This window comes from Pogoniulus pusillus, chromosome 35, assembly GCF_015220805.1.
Source record: "Pogoniulus pusillus isolate bPogPus1 chromosome 35, bPogPus1.pri, whole genome shotgun sequence".
Taxonomy (NCBI): domain Eukaryota; kingdom Metazoa; phylum Chordata; class Aves; order Piciformes; family Lybiidae; genus Pogoniulus; species Pogoniulus pusillus.
The window spans coordinates 1,154,897-1,174,762 of NC_087298.1; positions in this window are offsets into that span (position 1 = coordinate 1,154,897).

Here is a 19,866-nt window from a genome sequence, read left to right on the forward strand (position 1 = left end):
AGGCAAAGCAGGGAGACAAAGCAGGAAGCAAAGCAGGGAGGCAAAGCAGGGAGGCAAAGCAGGGGAGCAAAGCAGGGGAGCAAAGCAGGGAGGCAAAGCAGGGAGACAAAGCAGGGGAGCAAAGCAGGGGGGCAAAGCAGGGAAGCAAAGCAGGGAGGCAAAGCAGGGAGGCAGAAGCAGGGAGGCAGAAGCAGGGAGGCAAAGCAGGGAGGCAGAAGCAGGTTGTTCACCTTCCTGTCTCCTTTGATCAATGTGGGCTGAGATTCATTGCCCTTTGGACACAGAGTAGCCAACCAGGATGGCAGTTAGCCAAACCTTACCATGCTAGGCAGGGGCCACAGGCCTGGCTCCCCCAGATATGGGCAGGGCACAGGCCTTGCACCTGGTAGGCCATCCACTAGGCATGTGGGCTCCCACAGCTGCGTTACACAACCTGGGCCCTGGGCAGCCCAGGCTTCATGGTGCCAGGCCCTTTGTGCCCCTTTGGCAGGCAAACAGGTAGGAGCCTGTCTGGGCCTGTGTGCCCTGCACAACAGCCTCACTGTTGCATAGAGCAGCATTAAATGCAGTGATCCTAGAGAGCTGTGTGGCCGTGGGGCAGCTGTTGTCCAGCCCTGGGCAGGGGAGAGGTCAGTAAGTGCTGGGAGAGGGTGGGAATGACCTTAGAGACTGGTGCAGCAAATGCAAACCAGTGCAAGCCTGGAGGCTGTGGGTTTGCCCAGCTCTGCTGCCTTAGACTGGCCAGACACAACACAGGTGGTGCTGGGAGAGCATGGAGAGTGCCTGTGCCAAGCAGGGTGCAGCCCTAAAGCAGTCCTAAGGCAGGTGCATGCAACCAGGTGGAGTCTGAGGTGATTTGTAGCCTTCCTGTGTAGCCTGCTGATAAAGAAGTGTATAACCTCATGTCTGGGGTGCAGTAAAGGGATTGGGATCTGGATTGGGGTTGGGATTTGGATGGGACTTGGACTGGCTTGTGTCAGGCCTTTGCCCCATCTCTGGGCAATGTTTGCCAGAGCTCTCCCCAGCCTCATTGCCCTCCTCTGCCCCTGCTCCAGCACCTCAAGGTGCATATCCTCCTTTTGAACACCTCCAGGGATGGCAACTCCAGCACCTCCCTGGGCAGCCTGTGCCAGTGCCTGACCACCTGCTCAGGAGAGAACTTCCTCCCAGCAGCCAACCCAAACCTCCCCTGATGCACCTTGAGGCCATTTCCTCTTGTCCCAGCATTAGTAACTGAGGAGGAGAGGCCAGCTCCAGCCTCACTACAGCCTCCCTTTAGGCAGATGCAGAGGGCAATAAGGTCCCCTCTCAGCCTCCTCTTCTCCAGACTGAACACCCCCAGCTCCCTCAGCCTCTCCTCACAGCTCATCTTTGCCAGAGCTCTCCCCAGCCTCACTGCCCTTCTCTGCCCTGCTCCAGCACCTCAATGTGTCCCTCTTGTGCTGTGGTGGCTCACAGGCTTGCTGAGGTGTATGGAGACAACACAAACACAGACAAGAGAGAGTGTGACAGTGAGAGAGGCTCTATCTGCTGGAGTTGATGCCTGTGCTTTTCTTCCAGGGCTTTGGCTGTGCAACCCAACTCATTCTGCTCCTAACGCCCCCTGCCTGATCCTCCAAACTCACCTTGCACCTAAGGCAGACTCTGGGATAAGGTAGAGGGGTGGGAAGGGTGGTTGGGAGCCCCTCCTGGGCACTCTGGTTCCTGGCAGGGCTGTTGTGTCTCTGTATCACCTTTAACTTGCATATTGCTGTCTGGAGCTGCAAGTCTCTGCTTGTGCAGTGTGCTGAGCTGTGGGTACAAAGCTTCAGCCCTCAACTTCCAGCCAGCTGAGTCTAGTCTGGGTGACTGCACAAGAGTGGGTGAGCAGGTAGGTCCCACACCATCACATGGTGGTTTGGGAGCTTCCCCTCCTTCTCCCCACAGCTCAGCCAGACTAATTCAGCCATCTGGAAGTTAATGATGGAGTTTATTGGACAGCAGAGCATAAATTTACAAGCATCTATATATGCTTGAAACATAGAATGGTTTAGGTGGGAGGGGACATCAAAGCTCAGCCAGTTCCAACTCCCTGCCAGTTCCAACTAGAGCAGGTTGCTCAAGGCCTCATCCAACCTGGTGTTGAACACCTCCCTGGGAAATCTGTGCCAGTGTCTCACCACCCTCAACCTGTGCCAGTGTCTCAGCACCCTCAACTTGTGCCAGTGTCTCACCACCTTCACTGCAAACAACTTCATCCTAACATCCACTTCCAATCTCCCCTCTGCCACTTCAAACCCATTCCTCTTCCTCCTCTCATTCCCAAACATTGTCAATAGTCCCTTCTGAGCCCTCCTGCAGCCCCCTTCAGATCCTGGAAGGCCACTCCAAGGTCTCCTCCAAGCCTTCTCTTCTCCAGGCTGCACAGCCCCAACTCTCTCAGCCTGTCCTCATAGGACAGGCTGCAGCCTTCTGAGCATCAACAGCATCCTGACCTGAGAATTGGTTTTGCTGTCCCTAAGCAGACCAAGGAGTGATGCAGACATCACTGTTACCTTCTTTCCACAGCCAAGGATCTCATTTCCTTCACTAAAATACTCCAATTAGCCTCAAACCAGCACAGTTGTGCTGTTGCTGCTGTCCCCTCCAGACTTGTGCAGCTGTCCCAGCCTGAGCAGGCAGCCCTGCAACAGTGGTCAGTGGTACCCAGCCCCACACCCTCAGCTCTCTGTGGGGCTGATGCTGCAGACCTCCAAACCCTGCTGCTGTAGCTTCTTTCACTGCTTGCTTTTGGAGCTGTACACTGAGGACAGAAGCCACCCTGTGATATTTATCTTATTGCAGTCAGTGCTTTTCCTCTTCCTCCATGAGCAAATCCCTTCAAACTCCTTCCTTCCCCCCCCCCCCCCCCCCCCCCGCCCCAGCTTTATTTGTTTCCCTTCCCTGAGCTTATCAGGTCATTACAGTTTGCAGAAGCCTCCTCCTGAACATTTTGTGGTTTGACCTTCACTGTAAAAAGCTTGCAAAAGCCTCATTTGCCCAGGAAAAGAATACAAAACCCCAGAGAAGTGGAACAGCTCAGCCACAGAGCAAAATAAAAGCCATCAGGTTTGCCTGGCGTGGTTTGCTTCTCAGCAGCCCTGCTCTTTATTCTCTGTCGACGCTGGGTGCTGCATTCTGGTGTCCTCCCCTGTCTCCCACAATCAGTGTTGCAGACAATATCCCCAGGCAGGCTGGCTCCGTGGATGTACCAAGCTGCTGAGTGCTTGTGAGCCTGTGGCATGGGCTGAGGATGCAGCTTTGTGCTCTCTGCCACCTGGACGTCTGCAGAAGAGGAGCTGCAAGAAGGATGGAGAGAGGCTGCTGGCAGAGGCCTGCAGGGACAGGCCAATGGCTTCAAACCAGAGCAGAGCAGATTGAGATTGGATCGAGTCAGTCATCAGCAAGTGTGCAGATGACACTACGCTGGGGGCAGATGTGGCTGGGTTGGAGGGCAGAAGGGCTCTGCAGTGGGACCTTGACCGCCTGCACAGATGGGCAGAGTCCAAGGGGATGGAGTTCAATAGCTCCAAGTGCAGAGTGCTGCACTTTGGCCACAACAACCCCATGCAGAGATACAGGCTGGGGTCAGAGTGGCTGAGAGCAGCCAGACAGAGAGGGATCTGGGGATGCTGATTGATACCCACCTGAACATGAGCCAGCAGTGTGCCCAGGTGGCCAAGAGAGCCAGTGGCATCCTGGCCTGCATCAGGAATGGTGTGGCCAGCAGGAGCAGGGAGGTCATTCTGCCCCTGTACTCTGCACTGGTTAGACCTCACCTTGAGTGCTGTGTTCAGTTCTGGGCCCCCCCAGTTTAGGAGGGACATTGAGATGCTTGAGCATGTCCAGAGAAGGGCAACGAGGCTGGGGAGAGGCCTTGAGCACAGCCCTACGAGGAGAGGCTGAGGGAGCTGGGATTGGTTAGCCTGGAGAAGAGGAGGCTCAGGGCAGACCTTATTGCTGTCTGCAACTACCTGAGGGGAGGTTGTGGCCAGGAGGAGGTTGCTCTCTTCTCTCAGGTGGCCAGCACCAGAAGGAGAGGACACAGCCTCAGGCTGTGCCAGGGGAGATTTAGGCTGGAGGTGAGGAGAAAGTTCTTCCCTGAGAGAGTCATTGGACACTGGAATGGGCTGCCCGGGGAGGTGGTGGAGTCGCCGTCCCTGGAGCTGTTCAAGGCAGGACTGGACGTGGCACTTGGTGCCATGGTCTGGCCTTGAGCTCTGTGCTAAAGGGTTGGACTTGATGATCTGTGAGGTCTCTTCCAACCCTGATGATACTGTGACACTGTGACACTGTGATACTGTGAAGGACAAATTCTTTACTAGGAGGCTGCTGGAACACTGCAACAGGTTGCCCAGGGAGGTGGTTGAGGCCCATCCCTGGAGATACTCAAGGTGAGGTGTCACAGCTGTGATACCATAGTACCAAGGGGAATAATAAGAATCATAGAATCGTAGAATCAACCAGGCTGGAAGAGACCTCCAAGATCACCCAGTCCAACCTAGCACCCAGCCCTAGCCAGTCAACCAGACCATGGCACTGAGTGCCTCATCCAGTCTGTTCAGGACCAGGTTGGATGAGGCCTTGAGCAACCTGCTCTAGTTGGAACTGGCTGAGCTTTGATGTCCCTTCCCACCTAAACCATTCTATGTTTCAAGCATATACAGATGCTTGTAAATTTATGCTCTGCTGTCCAATAAACTCCATCATTAACTTCCAGATGGCTGAATTAGCCTGGCTGAGCTGTGGGGAGAAGGAGGGGAAGCTCCCAAACCACCATGTGATGGTGTGGGAGTTACCTGCTCACCCACTCTTATGCAGTCACCCAGACTAGACTCAGCTGGCTGGAAGTTGAGGGCTGAAGCTTTGTACCCACAGCTCAGCACACTGCACAAGCAGAGACTTGCAGCTCCAGACAGCAATATGCAAGTTAAAGGTGATACAGAGACACAACAGCCCTGCCAGGAACCAGAGTGCCCAGGAGGGGCTCCCAACCACCCTTCCCACCCCTCTACCTTATCCCAGAGTCTGCCTTAGGTGCAAGGTGAGTTTGGAGGATCAGGCAGGGGGGGTGAGGAGCAGAATGAGTTGGGTTGCACAGCCAAAGCCCAGGAAGAAAAGCACAGGCATCAACTCCAGCAGATAGAGCCTCTCTCACTGTCACACTCTCTCTTGTCTGTGTTTGTGTTGTCTCCATACACCTCAGCAAACCTGTGAGCCACCACAGCACAGGAGGATGTACACACTGAGGTGCTGGAGCAGGGCAGAGAAGGGCAGTGAGGCTGGGGAGAGCTCTGGCAAAGATGAGCTGTGAGGAGCAGCTGAGGGAGCTGGGGGTGTTCAGTCTGGAGAAGAGGAGGCTGAGAGGGGACCTTATTGCCCTCTGCATCTACCTAAAGGGAGGTTGCAGTGAGGCTGGAGCTGGTCTCTCCTCCCAAATTACTAATGATAGGACAAGAGGAAATGGCCTCAAGGTGCATCAGAAGAGGATTGGGTTGGCTGTTGGGAGGAAGTTCTCTCCTGAGCAGGTGGTCAGGCACTGGCACAGGCTGCCCAGGGAGGTGCTGGAGTTGCCATCCCTGGAGGTGTTCAAAAGGAGAGTGGCTGTGGTGCTTGAGGCTGTGGTCTGGTGATGAAGGCTGCTGGGATGAAGGTTGGACTGGCTGATGCTGGTGGTCCTCTCCAACCACAGCAATCCATAGTGCTGGGATGTTGTGCTGAGGGCTTTGGTTTGGTCAAGGGCTTGGCAGTGTGAAACTGATGATTGGACTCGAGGACCTTGAAGGGCTTTTGCAACCTAAGGAGTCGTGTGAGTGCAGTACCTATCACCATGTTTCCTGTTCACAGCCTAGGATCTAGTTTTCCTCACCAAGATACTCCAGTCAGCCTCACACCAGCACAGTGAGTGTCCCCAGCACGAGAAGCCAGCTGGGACACAGAACCATGGCTGTTTGACTGGGCAGGGCTGGGTGCTAGGTTGGACTGCATGAGCTTGGAGGTCTCTTCCAACCTGGTTGATTCTATGACTCTGTGATGTGTTCCAGCTGGAGAAGCCCTCTGAGACCACTCAGACCCACCCTCAGCCCAACCACACCATGGCCACTGAACCATGGCCCCAGGTGCCTTGGCCCCAGGTTTCTTGAACACCTCCAGGCATGAGGACTCCAGCACCTCCCTGGGCAGCCTGTGCCAGGCCCTGACCACTCTTGCAGCAAAGACATTTTCCCTCATCTCCAACCTAACCCTCCCCTGGCACAGTTTCAGGTCATTTTATCTCCTTCTATCACCTGAGACTAGGGAGGTGAGCCCAACCCCCACCTCACTGCAACCTCCTCTCAGGGAGCTGTAGAGAGCAAAGAGGTCTCCTCTCAGCCTCCTCAATGCTAAACAGCCACAGCTCCATTGCCTTTCCTGAGAAGGGCAGCAAGGCTGGGGAGGGGCTTGGAGCAGAGCCCTGTGAGGAGAGGCTGAGGGAGCTGGGGGTGTGCAGCCTGCAGCAGAGGAGGCTCAGGGCAGAGCTCATTGCTGCCTGCAGCTGCCTGCAGGGAGGCTGTAGCCAGGTGGGGTTGGGCTCTGCTGCCAGGCAGCCAGGGACAGAAGAAGAGGACACAGCCTCAAGCTGTGCCAGGGCAGCTGGATGTGAGGAGGAAGCTGTCAGAGAGAGTGATTGGCATTGGAATGGGCTGCCCAGGGAGGTGGTGGAGTTTGTGTGGCTGGAGGTGTTGCAGCCAAGCCTGGCTGGGGCACTTAGTGCCATGGTGTGGTTGGTTGGGCAGGGCTGGGTGCTAGGCTGGGCTGTTTGAGCTTGGAGCTCTCTTCCAGCCTGCTGGATTCTATGGTTCTGTGATTTTTCTCATCCTATCACTTGTCTCTTGGGAGAAGAGCCCAACCCCACCTGGCTCCAGCTTTTCAGGCAGCAGCAGAGAGCAATGAGCTCTGCCCTCAGCCTCTTCTTCTCCAGACTATACAACCCCAGGTGCCTCCACCCCAGCCCTGCTCTCCAGACCCTTCCCCAGCTTCCTCCCCCTTCTCTGGACACCCACTGGTGTCAGCCAGGATGAAGATGACATCTCTGAAGGGGTTAAATGACCTCTTCATTAATAATAACAATTAAATGGGTAGATTAAAATCTTCAGGATAGTTGGAACTGGTACTCTGAATTCCTCCTTCCTTGCAGCATTGCAAAGCAGAGCACTTCAGCTCCCTGGCTTACAGGGAAACGTTGCAAGCAAGGGCAGAAGAATATCAGAGAGCATTAAAATCAAAACAAGTCAACATCAGAATGAGTTAAAATCCGACTGAGTTCTTGCTAATGGCTTTCAACCTTCACTTTGGCTTTGCTGTAGAAAGAGCTCTCAAATGCAGAAGCTTTGCAGGAAACTAAGTGAATATGAAACTAATCCCCTGGGATTGGCTTCAGATTTCAGCTCAATCAATCTCTTTTCTCTGGCTGTATGCAACAAAAAGGGTAACAAACACTGCCTCTACTACCTGTGATTTTTTTAGCCCCCCCCCTCCCCCTTGCCAGGAACACAAAAATGCTAAGAGTAGGTGCAGCTGAAGAGAGGTTTGGTTAATATCAAAGCCTCCCAGGCCAGCAAAGGGTTTCCAACCTTTGATTCATTGTAAGAGTAAAAAACTCTGAGGTTCAGTAGGATTTTTTCCTTTGAATGACTCCTGACTTGCTGTGTAAAACCCTCCTGGCCCTATCAGCCCATCCTGAGACAGCACTGGGGGAAAGGATTTATTGCTTCGGACAATAAGGGGACAGGAGGAGAGAGTTGGGGCTGCTCAGCCTGGAGAAGGCTCCAGGCAGACCTTGGAGCAGCCTTCCAGTGCCTGAAGGGGCTGCAGGAGAGCTGGGGAGGGACTTGGGAGAAGGGCTGGGAGTGGCAGGCTGAGGGACAATGGCTTGGAGGTGGGAGAGGGGAGAGTGAGAGTGGAGAGGAGGTGGAAATTGTTGAGAGTGAGGGTGGGGAGAGACTGGCACAGGTTGAGGGTGGGGAGACACTGGCACAGATTGCCCAGGGGGGTTGTGGAGCACAGAAGCACCAGGGCTGGGTGCTAGGTTGGGCTGGAGGAGCTTGAAGCTCTCTCCCAACCTGCTGATTCTGTGATTCTGTGGTAGCTTTCACTTGGAAATGTGAGCCAGTGCCTCTGACTGGAATGGTCAAGCATCTCTCCAGTGCAGGAGCAAAGTAGTTTCCAATCACAGGTAGCTGTGTGCTGCTGCCAGAGAGCACACATGTAGGCAGCCACCACAAAGTCCCTCAGTCCCAGCATGCAGGTGCTGGAAGGGACCTCTGGAGCTCATCCAGTCCAAGTCCCTGCTCCAGCAGGGCACCTACAGCAGCTTGCCCAGGAGCACAATGCCCAGGGGGGGTTGGAAGCTCTCCAGAGCAGAAGACTTCACAATTTCTCCAGGCAGTCTGCTCCAGGGCACCCTCACAGCAAAGAACTTTCTCCTTCTGTCCAGATGGAACCTCCTGGGTTCCAGTTTGTGCCCAGTGCCCCAAGTCTTGTCCCTGGGCACTGTGGAAAACAACTCAATCAGGCCAAAAGTAGCTCAGGGCCAAGTGGGCTAAAGCCTGCCAAGGCTGCACTCTGCAACTGCCTGAAGAGAAGTGGCACTCAGGTGGGGTCAGGCTCTGGTCCCAGGCAACTGGTGACAGGATGAGAGGGCATGGGCTGGATGTTAGGAAGCACTTCCTCAGGGTTAGGTTGGATGTCAGGAAGCACTTCCTCGGGGTTAGGTTGGTTTAGGCTGGATGTCAGGAAGCACTTCCTCAGGGTTAGGTTGGTTTAGGTTGGATGTCAGGAAGCACTTCCTCAGGGTTAGGTTGGTTTAGGTTGGATGTCAGGAAGCACTTCCTAAGGGTTAGGTTGGTTTAGGTTGGATGTTAGGAAGCACTTCCTTGGGGTTAGGTTGGTTTAGGTTGGATGTCAGGAAGCACTTCCTAAGGGTTATGTTGGTTTAGGTTGGATGTTAGGAAGCACTTCCTAAGGGTTAGGTTGGTTTTGGTTGGACGTCAGGAAGCACTTCCTTGGGGTTAGGTTGGTTTAGGTTGGATGTTAGGAAGCACTTCCTCAGGGTTAGGTTGGATGTTAGGAAGCACTTCCTCAGGATTAGGTTGGATGTTAGGAAGCACTTCCTCAGGGTTAGGTTGGTTTAGGTTGGATGTCAGGAAGCACTTCCTTGGGGTTAGGTTGGTTTAGGTTGGATGTTAGGAAGCACTTCCTCAGGGTTAGGTTGGATGTCAGGAAGCACTTCCTCAGGGTTAGGTTGGTTTAGGTTGGATGTCAGGAAGCACTTCCTTGGGGTTAGGTTGGTTTAGGTTGGATGTTAGGAAGCACTTCCTCAGGGTTAGGTTGGTTTAGGTTGGATGTCAGGAAGCACTTCCTTGGGGTTAGGTTGGTTTAGGTTGGATGTTAGGAAGCACTTCCTTGGGGTTAGGTTGGTTTAGGTTGGATGTCAGGAAGCACTTCCTTGGGGTTAGGTTGGTTTAGGTTGGATGTTAGGAAGCACTGGCCTCAGGGTTAGGTTGGGTGTCAGGAAGCACTTCCTCATGGAAAGGGCAATCAGGCACTGGAATGGGATATCCAGGAAGGTAGTGGATTCCCCATCCCTGGAGGTGTTTAAGAGGAGAAGAGGTTTAAGGAAAACTTGGATGTGGCATTTAGTGCCATGGTCAGCTGTGGCTGTCCCCTCCCTGGAGGTGTTCAGGACCAGGCTGGATGAGACCTTGAGCAAGCTGTGCTGGTGAGAGCTTTCCCTGCCCCTGGCAGGGAGGTTGGAGCTGGAAGCTCTGGAAGGTCCCTTCCAAGCCAACCCATTCTGTGAGCAATTATCACTTTCAATTCCAAGAGGGAGTTTTCCTGGTGCTCCTCCCCATGCCCCTTCCCACGTGGAGCTGCTTTTCCTGGAGCTTATTTTAAGTCTAAGTCTATTTTAAAGGTAATTACAGGACACAACATCCTCAGCACTGTCTGCAAAGATCTTGCTGCTCCCAGCCAGTCCAATTGCTCTGAGGGCTGCAGGCTTCAGAATCAATCTCAGAATCATAGTATCACAGTGTCACAGTCTCACAGTATCACAATGTCACAGTCTCACAGTATCATCAGGGCTGGAAGAGACCTCACAGATCATCAAGTCCAACCCTTTAGCACAGAGCTCAAGGCCAGACCATGGCACCAAGTGCCACGTCCAGTCCTGCCTTGAACAGCTCCAGGGACGGCGACTCCACCACCTCCCCGGGCAGCCCATTCCAGTGCCCAATGACTCTCTCAGGGAAGAACTTTCTCCTCACCTCCAGCCTAAATCTCCCCTGGCACAGCCTGAGACTGTGTCCTCTTGTTCTGGTGCTGGCCACCTGAGAGAAGAGAGCAACCTCCTCCTGGCCACAACCACCCCTCAGGTAGTTGTAGACAGCAATAAGGTCTGCCCTGAGCCTCCTCTTCTCCAGGCTAACCAATCCCAGCTCCCTCAGCCTCTCCTCCTAGGGCTGTGCTCAAGGCCTCTCCCCAGCCTCGTTGCCCTTCTCTGGACACGCTCAAGCATCTCAATGTCCCTCCTAAACTGGGGGGCCCAGAACTGAACACAGCACTCAAGGTGTGGTCTAACCAGGGCAGAGTCCAGGGGCAGAATGACCTCCCTGCTCCTGCTGGCCACACCATTCCTGATGCAGGCCAGGATGCCACTGGCTCTCTTGGCCACCTGGGCACACTGCTGGCTCATGTTCAGGTGGGTATCAATCAGCACCCCCAGATCCCTCTCTGTCTGGCTGCTCTCAGCCACTCTGACCCCAGCCTGTATCTCTGCATGGGGTTGTTGTGGCCAAAGTGCAGCACCCTGCACTTGGAGCTATTGAACTCCATCCCCTTGGACTCTGCCCATCTGTGCAGGCGGTCAAGGTCCTGCTGCAGAGCCCTTCTGCCTTCCAACCCAGCCACATCAGAAGCAGCTGGGAGATTGTTAACGTTTTGGCTTATCAGCACTGCACTTCTGCTTTGAATTCTCCAGCTCTGGGTTTCCATCCATCCAGTCACATTGGGCAGCAGTGGCTTATTATTGGATGTAGCACAGAGTTGACTGATGCAATGTGATGTGATAGGTCACAGCCTGATGTTTCATCTTGCTCACTCAAATGGTTTGGGAGGCTGCAGCGAAAGCAAACCTCGGCTGGGCAGTGAGGATGGGCTCTGGAATCAGCCTGCTCTGCTCTGAGTTTGAGACCCCACAGCACAGCACAGATCCCAGGCAGACTTTGCCTGCACTTAAGCCCTGCAGAAGGACATGGATGGGCTCTGCCCCACTCTGTGGGCAGGGAGGCTAAATCTGGGTAAGCAGAGCACCACAGAATGGAGCAGGCTGGAAATGACCTCGGACATCATCCAGGCCAAACTAGCACCCAGCAGCTTCTAACTCACTAACCCCTGGCCCTGAGTGCCTCAGGCAGCCTCCTCTTCATCACCTCCAGGGATGGGCACTCCACCTCCTCCCTGGGCAGCCCATTCCAATGCTCTCTTGCTGGGAAGAACTTCTTCCTAACACCCAGCCTCAGCCTGCCCTGGCTTCAGCCTCTCTCCCCTTGCTCTCTGATCACATTGGGTGCTTCTGTGCCCCACAACCTCCCTGCAGGTGCTCAGCACCAGCTTGCATGAGGCCTTGAGCAACCTGTTCTAGAGGGAGGTGTCCCTGCTTATGACAGGGCTTGGCCCTGGCTGAGCCTTGAGGTCCCCTCCCACCTAAACCATCCTGTGGCCCTAATGCAGAAGTCCAAGCCCCAGCTCTTCTCCAGCCTCCAGGAAGCTCTTTGCCTTCAATTCCTGTGGAGCTCAGCTCTGAAACCCCCCCAGGGATCACCTGTGCACAGCACAAGTTCCTCTTGCAGCAGCTCTTCCAGCAAGGGAAGGGAGATCTGCTGAGGGCAGACTCCAAGGGCAGGCAGTGCTGAGTTTGGAAGGAGACAAAGCAGTGGGCACTGGGCAAGGGGATGGGAGATGAGCACTGGTGTGGAGGAAGGAAGTCATTGTCTGATTTGCTGCTCTCCTGTTGGGAAGGCCAAAGAGGAATGTGTGCAGCTGAAGGAGGGCAGTGGATGGACACCTGCAAGCAGGGGAGGGGAGTGCAGGAAGTGCTCACATTTGAGCCTCCAGGGCAGGACTTCAGCTGAGCCTGCAGTGCCAGGAGGAGAACAGATCTGGGCTTGAGTTGCTGCTGCCTTTTCCCCAAGGAAGAGGAAAAGCCCCAAGAGATGATTCAAAGTGTGGAAAGAGGGAAACATTCCTTGTTCTTCCTGTGAGATGCTGAACTGCTCCTCAGAGCTGCAGGGGACACTGTGAGTGCAGGAGCAGAGACACCTTGGGCCAGGAGGCCAGGGGGCTGCTGGGGGCATTCAGCAGAGTGTGGCCAGCAGGGCCAGGGAGGTTCTCCTGCCCCTCTGCTCTGCCCTGCTGAGACCTCCTCTTGAGCACTGCCTTCAGTTCTGGGCTCCCCAGGTGAAGAGGGACAGGAACTGCTGGGTGCTAGGTTGGGCTGGCTGAGCTTGGAGGCAGGAGGGTTGGCACTGGCTGAGCTTTAAGATCCCTTGTTTGGGATGCAAAGGTTGTGGAGCACAGACAGTGAGGGTGAGGAGACACTGGCAGAGGTTGAGGGTGGTGAGACACTGGCACAGGTTTCCCAGGGAGGTTGTGGAGCACAGAAGCACCCAACGTGATCAAAGATCAAAGATCACATTGGGTGCTTCTGTGCTCCACAACCTCCCTGGAGGTGTTCAGAACTAGGTTGGATGAGGCCTTGAGCAAGCTGTGCTGGTGAGAGGTGTCCCTGCCCATGGCAGAGGTTGGCACTGACTGAGCTTTAAGATCCCTTCCAACCCAACCCATTCTCTGACTCTATGAAGCAAGTGCAAGAGAAAGGCTCCTGTAGCTCAGGCTCAGCAAGCTTCAGCACACCACATCCAGCCCTTTGCAGTGCCCAGAGTGGGGGCAGGGTGGGGGTTTCACATGGCACCTGCCAAGGTGCTGGGCTGAAGGAACAATTTGCCTTCCAGAGAGCCCATGAGAGAGAGAGAGGCAAGCCCAAATCAACACCAGCAAAGCTGCAGGAGGAACAACCTCATCCCTCATGCAGCAGCTGGGTACCTTTGCCAGGCACACTCCTCACCAGCAGTAATGAGTGACAAAAATAAGTGACCTACTTCTGCCTCCACAAATACCTGCACCTTGCCTTTGGAGGCAGTGGAAGCAGCATTTAGAACAGGTCTATTCTTGAACCCTTCCCTCTTACCTCGCTGCAAATTGTTCCAGCTTGAACCCTTTGTAATGTAATTTCTCTTTCTCCTTTCCTCCCTTTCCCCCATCCCACCCCACCCCCTTTTTTTGGGTACACCTTGCAGCTCCCTGGAGCTGTTTCTGTAGTTCCAGGGGGATCTGAACTGAGTAACAAAACCATGACAATCGTTGATAAGGAAAGATTTGGGCTCCCCCAGCAGAGGAGACTCCGTTCCTGCCAGCAGACCTTGCTAGGTGGAGCCCACGGGTCTATGCCAGGCCTCAGAGCAAACCAACCCCTTTGGATCAAGGCAGATTGTCCTCCTCAGGCTTCTGCCAGTGATGGGAAAGTGACCTTTGGCTTCTCCCTGGTGCTGAGTTGCTCCTCTGTTTTGAGGACTTTCAAGCTCTGAGATGTTGGAGGCTTACACTTGACCATGCCAGGCTGCATGGGTGGGCAGAGGCCAAGGGGATGAGACTGAACAAGGCCAAGGGCAGGGTTCTACACTTTGGCCACAACAACCCCAAGCAGCTCCAGGATGGGGCCAGAGTGGCTGAGAGCAGCCAGGCAGAGAGGGCCCTGGGGGTGGTGGGAGAGAGGAGCTGCAGAGGAGGCAGCAGTGCCCAGGTGGGCAGCAGAGCCAATGGCATCCTGGGCTGGCTCAGGAGCAGTGTGGGCAGCAGGACAAGGGAAGTTCTTGTGCCCCTGTGCTCAGCACTGCTCAGGCCACACCTGCAGTGCTGTGTCCAGTTCTGGGCTCCTCAATTCAAGAGAGATGCTGAAGTGCTGGAAGGTGTTTGGAGAAGGGCAGCAAGGCTGGGGAGGGGCCTGGAGCAGAGCCCTGTGAGGAGAGGCTGAGGGAGCTGGGGGGGTGCAGCCTGCAGCAGAGGAGGCTGAGGGCAGAGCTGATTGCTGCCTGCAGCTGCCTGCAGGGAGGCTGTAGCCAGGTAGGGTTGGGCTCTGCTGCCAGGCAGCCAGGGACAGAGCAAGGGGACACAGTCTCAAGCTGTGGCAGGGCAGGTTGAGGCTGGCTGTTAGGAGGAAGTTGTTGTCAGAGAGAGTGATTGGCATTGGAATGGGCTGCCCAGGGAGGTGGTGGAGTCTGTGTGGCTGGAGGTGTTGAAGCCAAGCCTGGCTGGGGCACTTAGTGCCATGGTCTGGTTGGTTGGGCAGGGCTGGGTGCTAGGTTGTGCTGGATGATCTTGGAGCTCTCTTCCAGCCTGCTGATTCTATGACTCTATGATTGTCTCTGCAGTCCCTGGGTCAGCAGATGCAGATCCTTCTGGCAGACCCAGGCTGAAGCTCTGGGGCAGGCAGACCTGCCAAACTCAGGCAGCATTTTCCCCAGATTCCAGGGGAAGATTCTTCCACCTGCCTGTGGACAGCTCTGCTCTGCAGGCTCTCTTCTCACAGGAGCTCAGCACTGGCAGCTCCAAGGGAAACAATTGTCAGGTCCTCTGTTCAGACCTTGTCACTGATGTGTGAAGTGGTTTAGCATCGTTGTGGAAAGGCTGAGAGGCAGAGGTCTGCTGGGGTGCTGCATCTCCAAATCATTGCCTGCCAGGTCCCAAAGAATCACAGACACATCCAGGCTGGCACAGTTCCTCAAGTCTCTCCCTCGGGCCAGGAAGCTCTGTCTCCATCTGAGCACCTGAGCAAGACTGATGAAGTCCTACACACACTTCTGATGTGCAACCCTGAGAGGCTCCACCAGGGCAGGCCACTGGAATGAGCACAGCAGAAGCTGTGAAACAAGGAACCTGAGCTGCACCAGCTGGCACTGCATGGGAGCCTCAGGGTGCCACTCCAGCTGCCCCCCTCCAGGAACACAGAGCCACCCAGGCTGGCACAGCCCCTCAGGAGCCCAGCCTAGAGCCCTGCTCTACAAGACTCACCTTAAACCACAGCCCCAAGCACCACATCCAAACCACCCTGAAACACAGCCAGGCTGGGGGACTCCAGCAGCTCCCTGGGCAGCTCATCCCAGTCCCTGACCACTCTCTTCAGGAAAAACTTCTTCCTAATGTCCAACCTAAACCTCCCCAGGCTCAGCTTGAGGCCATTCCCCCTTGTTCTGTCTGCAGTTGCCTGTGAGCAGAGCCCAGCAGCAGCCTCTGCACAGTGTCCCTGCAGGCAGCCATGTCGGAGGCTGTGCTGTTAATGCAGCTGCTGACTGCATCTGAGCTTTGGCTCTGAGGTCTGGAGTTGTTCTCCACCACTCTGCCTGGGTGTGCTGCCTACCCACTCAACCTTCTCTGCTCTGCTCAGACCTCACCTCCAATCCTGCCTCCAGCTCTGCTGTCCCCAGCAGCAGGACACAGAGCTGTGGAGTGAGGCCAGAGGAGGCCACAAAGATGCTGGCAGGGCTGGAGCAGCTCTGCTGTGAGCACAGGCTGAGGGAGCTGGGGGGGTGCAGCCTGGGGAGGAGAAGGCTCCAGGGGCACCTCAGAGCTGCTGCCAGTGCCTGAAGGGATCCTGCAGGAAGGCTGCAGAGAGACTTTAGCTGAGGGTGTCTGAGCCAGGCCAAGGGGGAATGGTTTGGAGCTGAGGCAGAGCAGGGTTAGAGTGGAGCTGAGGAAGAAGCTGTTGAGTGTGAGGGTGGTGAGAGCCTGGCCCAGGCTGCCCAGGGAGGCTGTGGCTGCCTCCTGCCTGGGGGTGTTGAAGGCCAGGCTGGATGGGACCTTGGGCCACCTGTGCTGGTGGGAAGTGTCCCTGGGCATGGCAGGGGGTTGGCACTGGATGACCTCGAAGGTGCCTGCCAAGATGAAGCTCTCTGTGCATTCCTGAGGTCGCTCACTGAAACAGGCTGGGGGAAGCCAAGCTCCAGTGTAATGTTTAATAGATCTGTCAGCAGCAGATGAAAGCATTTTGCAGGAGAGAGAGGCTCCTGCTGCCAGCCAATTAGCAAATGCCTTCAGTCAGAGAGTCACTGAACCCTTGGGGATGGAAAAGCCATCCAAGACCACTGAGCCCAACCAGCAGCACAGCACCAGCATGGCCACTACAGCAGGTTCTGAGATGCCCTCTGCACGCATGGACACAGGACACAGAGCTCAGCTGGTGGGCACAGCTTGGGTGTCTGGCATCAAGAGAGGCCTTTTGGGGCAGACACCTCGCAGAAAGCACACCCAAAAATTCTCAGGCAGCTGAAAATGTTCCAGCCTCTTTTCTTCCTCACTGTCTCTGAGGTTCACCTGGTCTGGGCAGGGCTTAGGACCACTGCATCACAGAGCTGTCAGGGCTGGGAGTGATCTCCAGGATCATCCAATTCCAACCCCCCCTGCCATGCCCAGGGACACCTCACACTAGAGCAGGCTGCCCACAGCCTCATCCAGCCTGGCCTTAAACACCTCCAGGGATGAGGCTTCCACCAGCTCCCTGAGCAACCTGTGCCAGGCTCTCACCACTCTCATGCTGAAGAGCTTCCTCCTGACACCCAATCTGAATCTCCCCACTTCTGGTTTTGCTCCATTCCCCCAGTCCTGTCACTACCCAACACCCTAAAAAGTCCCTCCCCAGCTTTTCTGCAGCCCCCTTCAGACACTGGAAGGCCACAAGAAGGTCCCCTGGGAGCCTTCTCCTCTCCAGCCTGCACAGCCCCAACTCTCTCAGCCTGTGCCCACAGCAGAGCAGCTCCAGCCCTCTGCCCATCCTCCTGGCCCTGCTCTGGACACCTCCCAGCACCTCCAGATCTCTCCTGTCCCAGGGGCTCCAGAGCAGGGCACAGTGCTCCAGGTGGGGTCTCAGCAGAGGCTGCAGAGGGGCAGAATCCCCTCCCTGGCCCTCTGCCCACACTGCTCTTGCTGCAGCCCAGGCTCTGGCTGCTCTCTGGGCTGCCAGTGCCCACTGGTGCCTCACGCTGAGCACCCTCCTGGGGTGTGCTGCACTGTCAACCATCACTGCAGCCTGCTCACAGATCCCACTCCTCTCTTCCTGGCTCATCAATTCCACTTGCAAACACAAAATTGCTCAAGCAAACACCAGCATAAAACACTTCCAAGGTGTCAGCACCATCAAGCATTTCAAGCCCAATGCTCTCTGCACAGCTCAAAGCAGGAACTCTTACAAACATCCAATACAAGTAGGAAAAATGAATAATATATGAAAGAAAAAGCAACACCCAGGAAACAGGCAGAAATGTGAGCTGCTAATTGCTCTACATCCCCCACAACAAAGTGCCAGACAGGGAAGGGCTGTGGGGATGGATGGGGCAGGCAGCAGGCAGGTCCCTCCCTGCGCTGCCTGGAGGGGAAGCAGAGCAGCAGGAGGGGGCACAGGAGCATGGGCAGCCTGGTGAGGGGGGGGGCAGAGGCCACAACAGGAGCATTCCTGCTCCACAGCAGAGTGGAAGTGGGGAACTTACTCTCCTCAGGACCAAGTTCTCCCTGGCCCCATCTCAGTGCAGTCCACTTTGCCCTTCCTCTCCTGAGAATCATGGAATGGTTTTGGTTTAAAGAGCCCTTCAAGACCATCCAGTGCCAACCCTCTGCCAGGGGCAGGGACACCTCCCACTAGAACAGCTTGCTCAAGGCCTTCAACACCTCCAGGCAGGGGCAGCCACAACTTCTGGGCAGCCTGTGCCAGTCTCTCCCCACCCTCACTCTCAACAACTTCCTCCTCAGTTCCACTCTCACTCTCCCCTCTCCCAGCACAAAGCCATTGTCCCTCAGCCTGCCACTCCCAGCCCCTATCCAAAGTCCCTCCCCAGCTCTCCTGCAGCCCCTTCAGGCACTGGAAGCTGCTCTGAGCTCTCCCTGCAGCCTTCTCTTCTGCAGGCTGCACAGCCCAAACTCTCCCAGCCTGTCCCACAGCTCTGCCCTTGGAGCATCTTTGGTACTCTCCTCTGGACCCTCTCCAGCAGCTCCAGGTCCTTCTTGTGATGAGGGCCCCAGAGCTGGAGGCAGTGCTGCAGGTGAGGGCTGAGCAGAGCCGAGCAGGGGAGCAGAATCCTCTCTCGGGACCTGCTTCTGCCCTCCTCCTGGTGCAGCCCAGGCCATGGTTGCCTTCTGTGCTGCCAGTGCCCATTGCTGGCTCCTGGGGAGGCTGTCACCAGATGTACATTATTTCTTCCTCAGATTTGCTGCACTTGAGGATGGCAGAAATGCAATTGCCCAAATCATGGGCTCACAGATGCCAGGGGTTGGAAGAGACCCAAAGAGCTCATCCAGTCCAAGCCCCTGACAGAGCAGGACCACACAATCCAGCTCAGGGCACACAGGAACACATCCAGACAGGCCTGGGAAGGCTCCACACAAGGAGACTCCACAGCCTCTCTGGGCAGCCTGTGCCAGGCTCTGGGACCCTTCCAGGCAAGAAGTTCCCCCTTGTGCTGAGCTGGAAGCTCCTGTGCTGCAGCTTCCATCCATTGCTGCTTGTCCTGTCCCAGAGAGCAGTGAGCAGAGCCTGTCCCCCCCTCCTGACCCCCAGCCCTCAGAGAGTTACAGACATTGATTCAATCCCCTCTCAGTCTGCTCTCCAGACTCTCAGCCCCAGGGCCCTCAGCCTCTCCTCACCAGGCACTGCTCCAGTCCCCTCAGCATCCTCACAGCTCTCCACTGGACTCTCTCCAGCAGTTCCTGTCCCTCTTCACCTGAGGAGCCCAAAACTGAAGGCAGTGCTCAAGAGGAGGTCTCAGCAGGGCAGAGCAGAGGGGCAGGAGAACCTCCCTGGCCCTGCTGGCCACACTCTGCTGAATGCCCCCAGCAGCCCCCTGGCCTCCTGGCCCAAGGTGTCTCTGCTCCTGCACTCACAGTGTCCCCTGCAGCTCTGAGGAGCAGTTCAGCATCTCACAGGAAGAACAAGGAATGTTTCCCTCTTCCCACTCTTTGAATCATCTCTTGGGACTTTTCCTCTTCCTTGGGGAAAAGGCAGCAGCAACTCAAGCCCAGATCTGTTCTCCTCCTGGCACTGCAGGCTCAGCTGAAGTCCTGCCCTGGAGGCTCACATGTGAGCACTTCCTGCACTCCCCTCCCCTGCTTGCAGGTGTCCATCCACTGCCCTCCTTCAGCTGCACACATTCCTCTTTGGCCTTCCCAACAGGAGAGCAGCAAATCAGACAGTGACTTCCTTCCTCCACACCAGTGCTCATCTCCCATCCCCTTGCCCAGTGCCCACTGCTTTGTCTCCTTCCAAACTCAGCACTGCCTGCCCTTGGAGTCTGCCCTCAGCAGATCTCCCTTCCCTTGCTGGAAGAGCTGCTGCAAGAGGAACTTGTGCTGTGCACAGGTGATCCCTGGGGGGGTTTCAGAGCTGAGCTCCACAGGAATTGAAGGCAAAGAGCTTCCTGGAGGCTGGAGAAGAGCTGGGGCTTGGACTTCTGCATTAGGGTCACAGGATGGTTTAGGTGGGAAGGGACCTCAAGGCTCAGCCAGGGCCAAGCCCTGTCATAAGCAGGGACACCTCCCTCTAGAACAGGTTGCTCAAGGCCTCATGCAAGCTGGTGCTGAGCACCTGCAGGGAGGTTGTGGGGCACAGAAGCACCCAATGTGATCAGAGAGCAAGGGGAGAGAGGCTGAAGCCAGGGCAGGCTGAGGCTGGGCGTTAGGAAGAAGTTCTTCCCAGCAAGAGAGCATTGG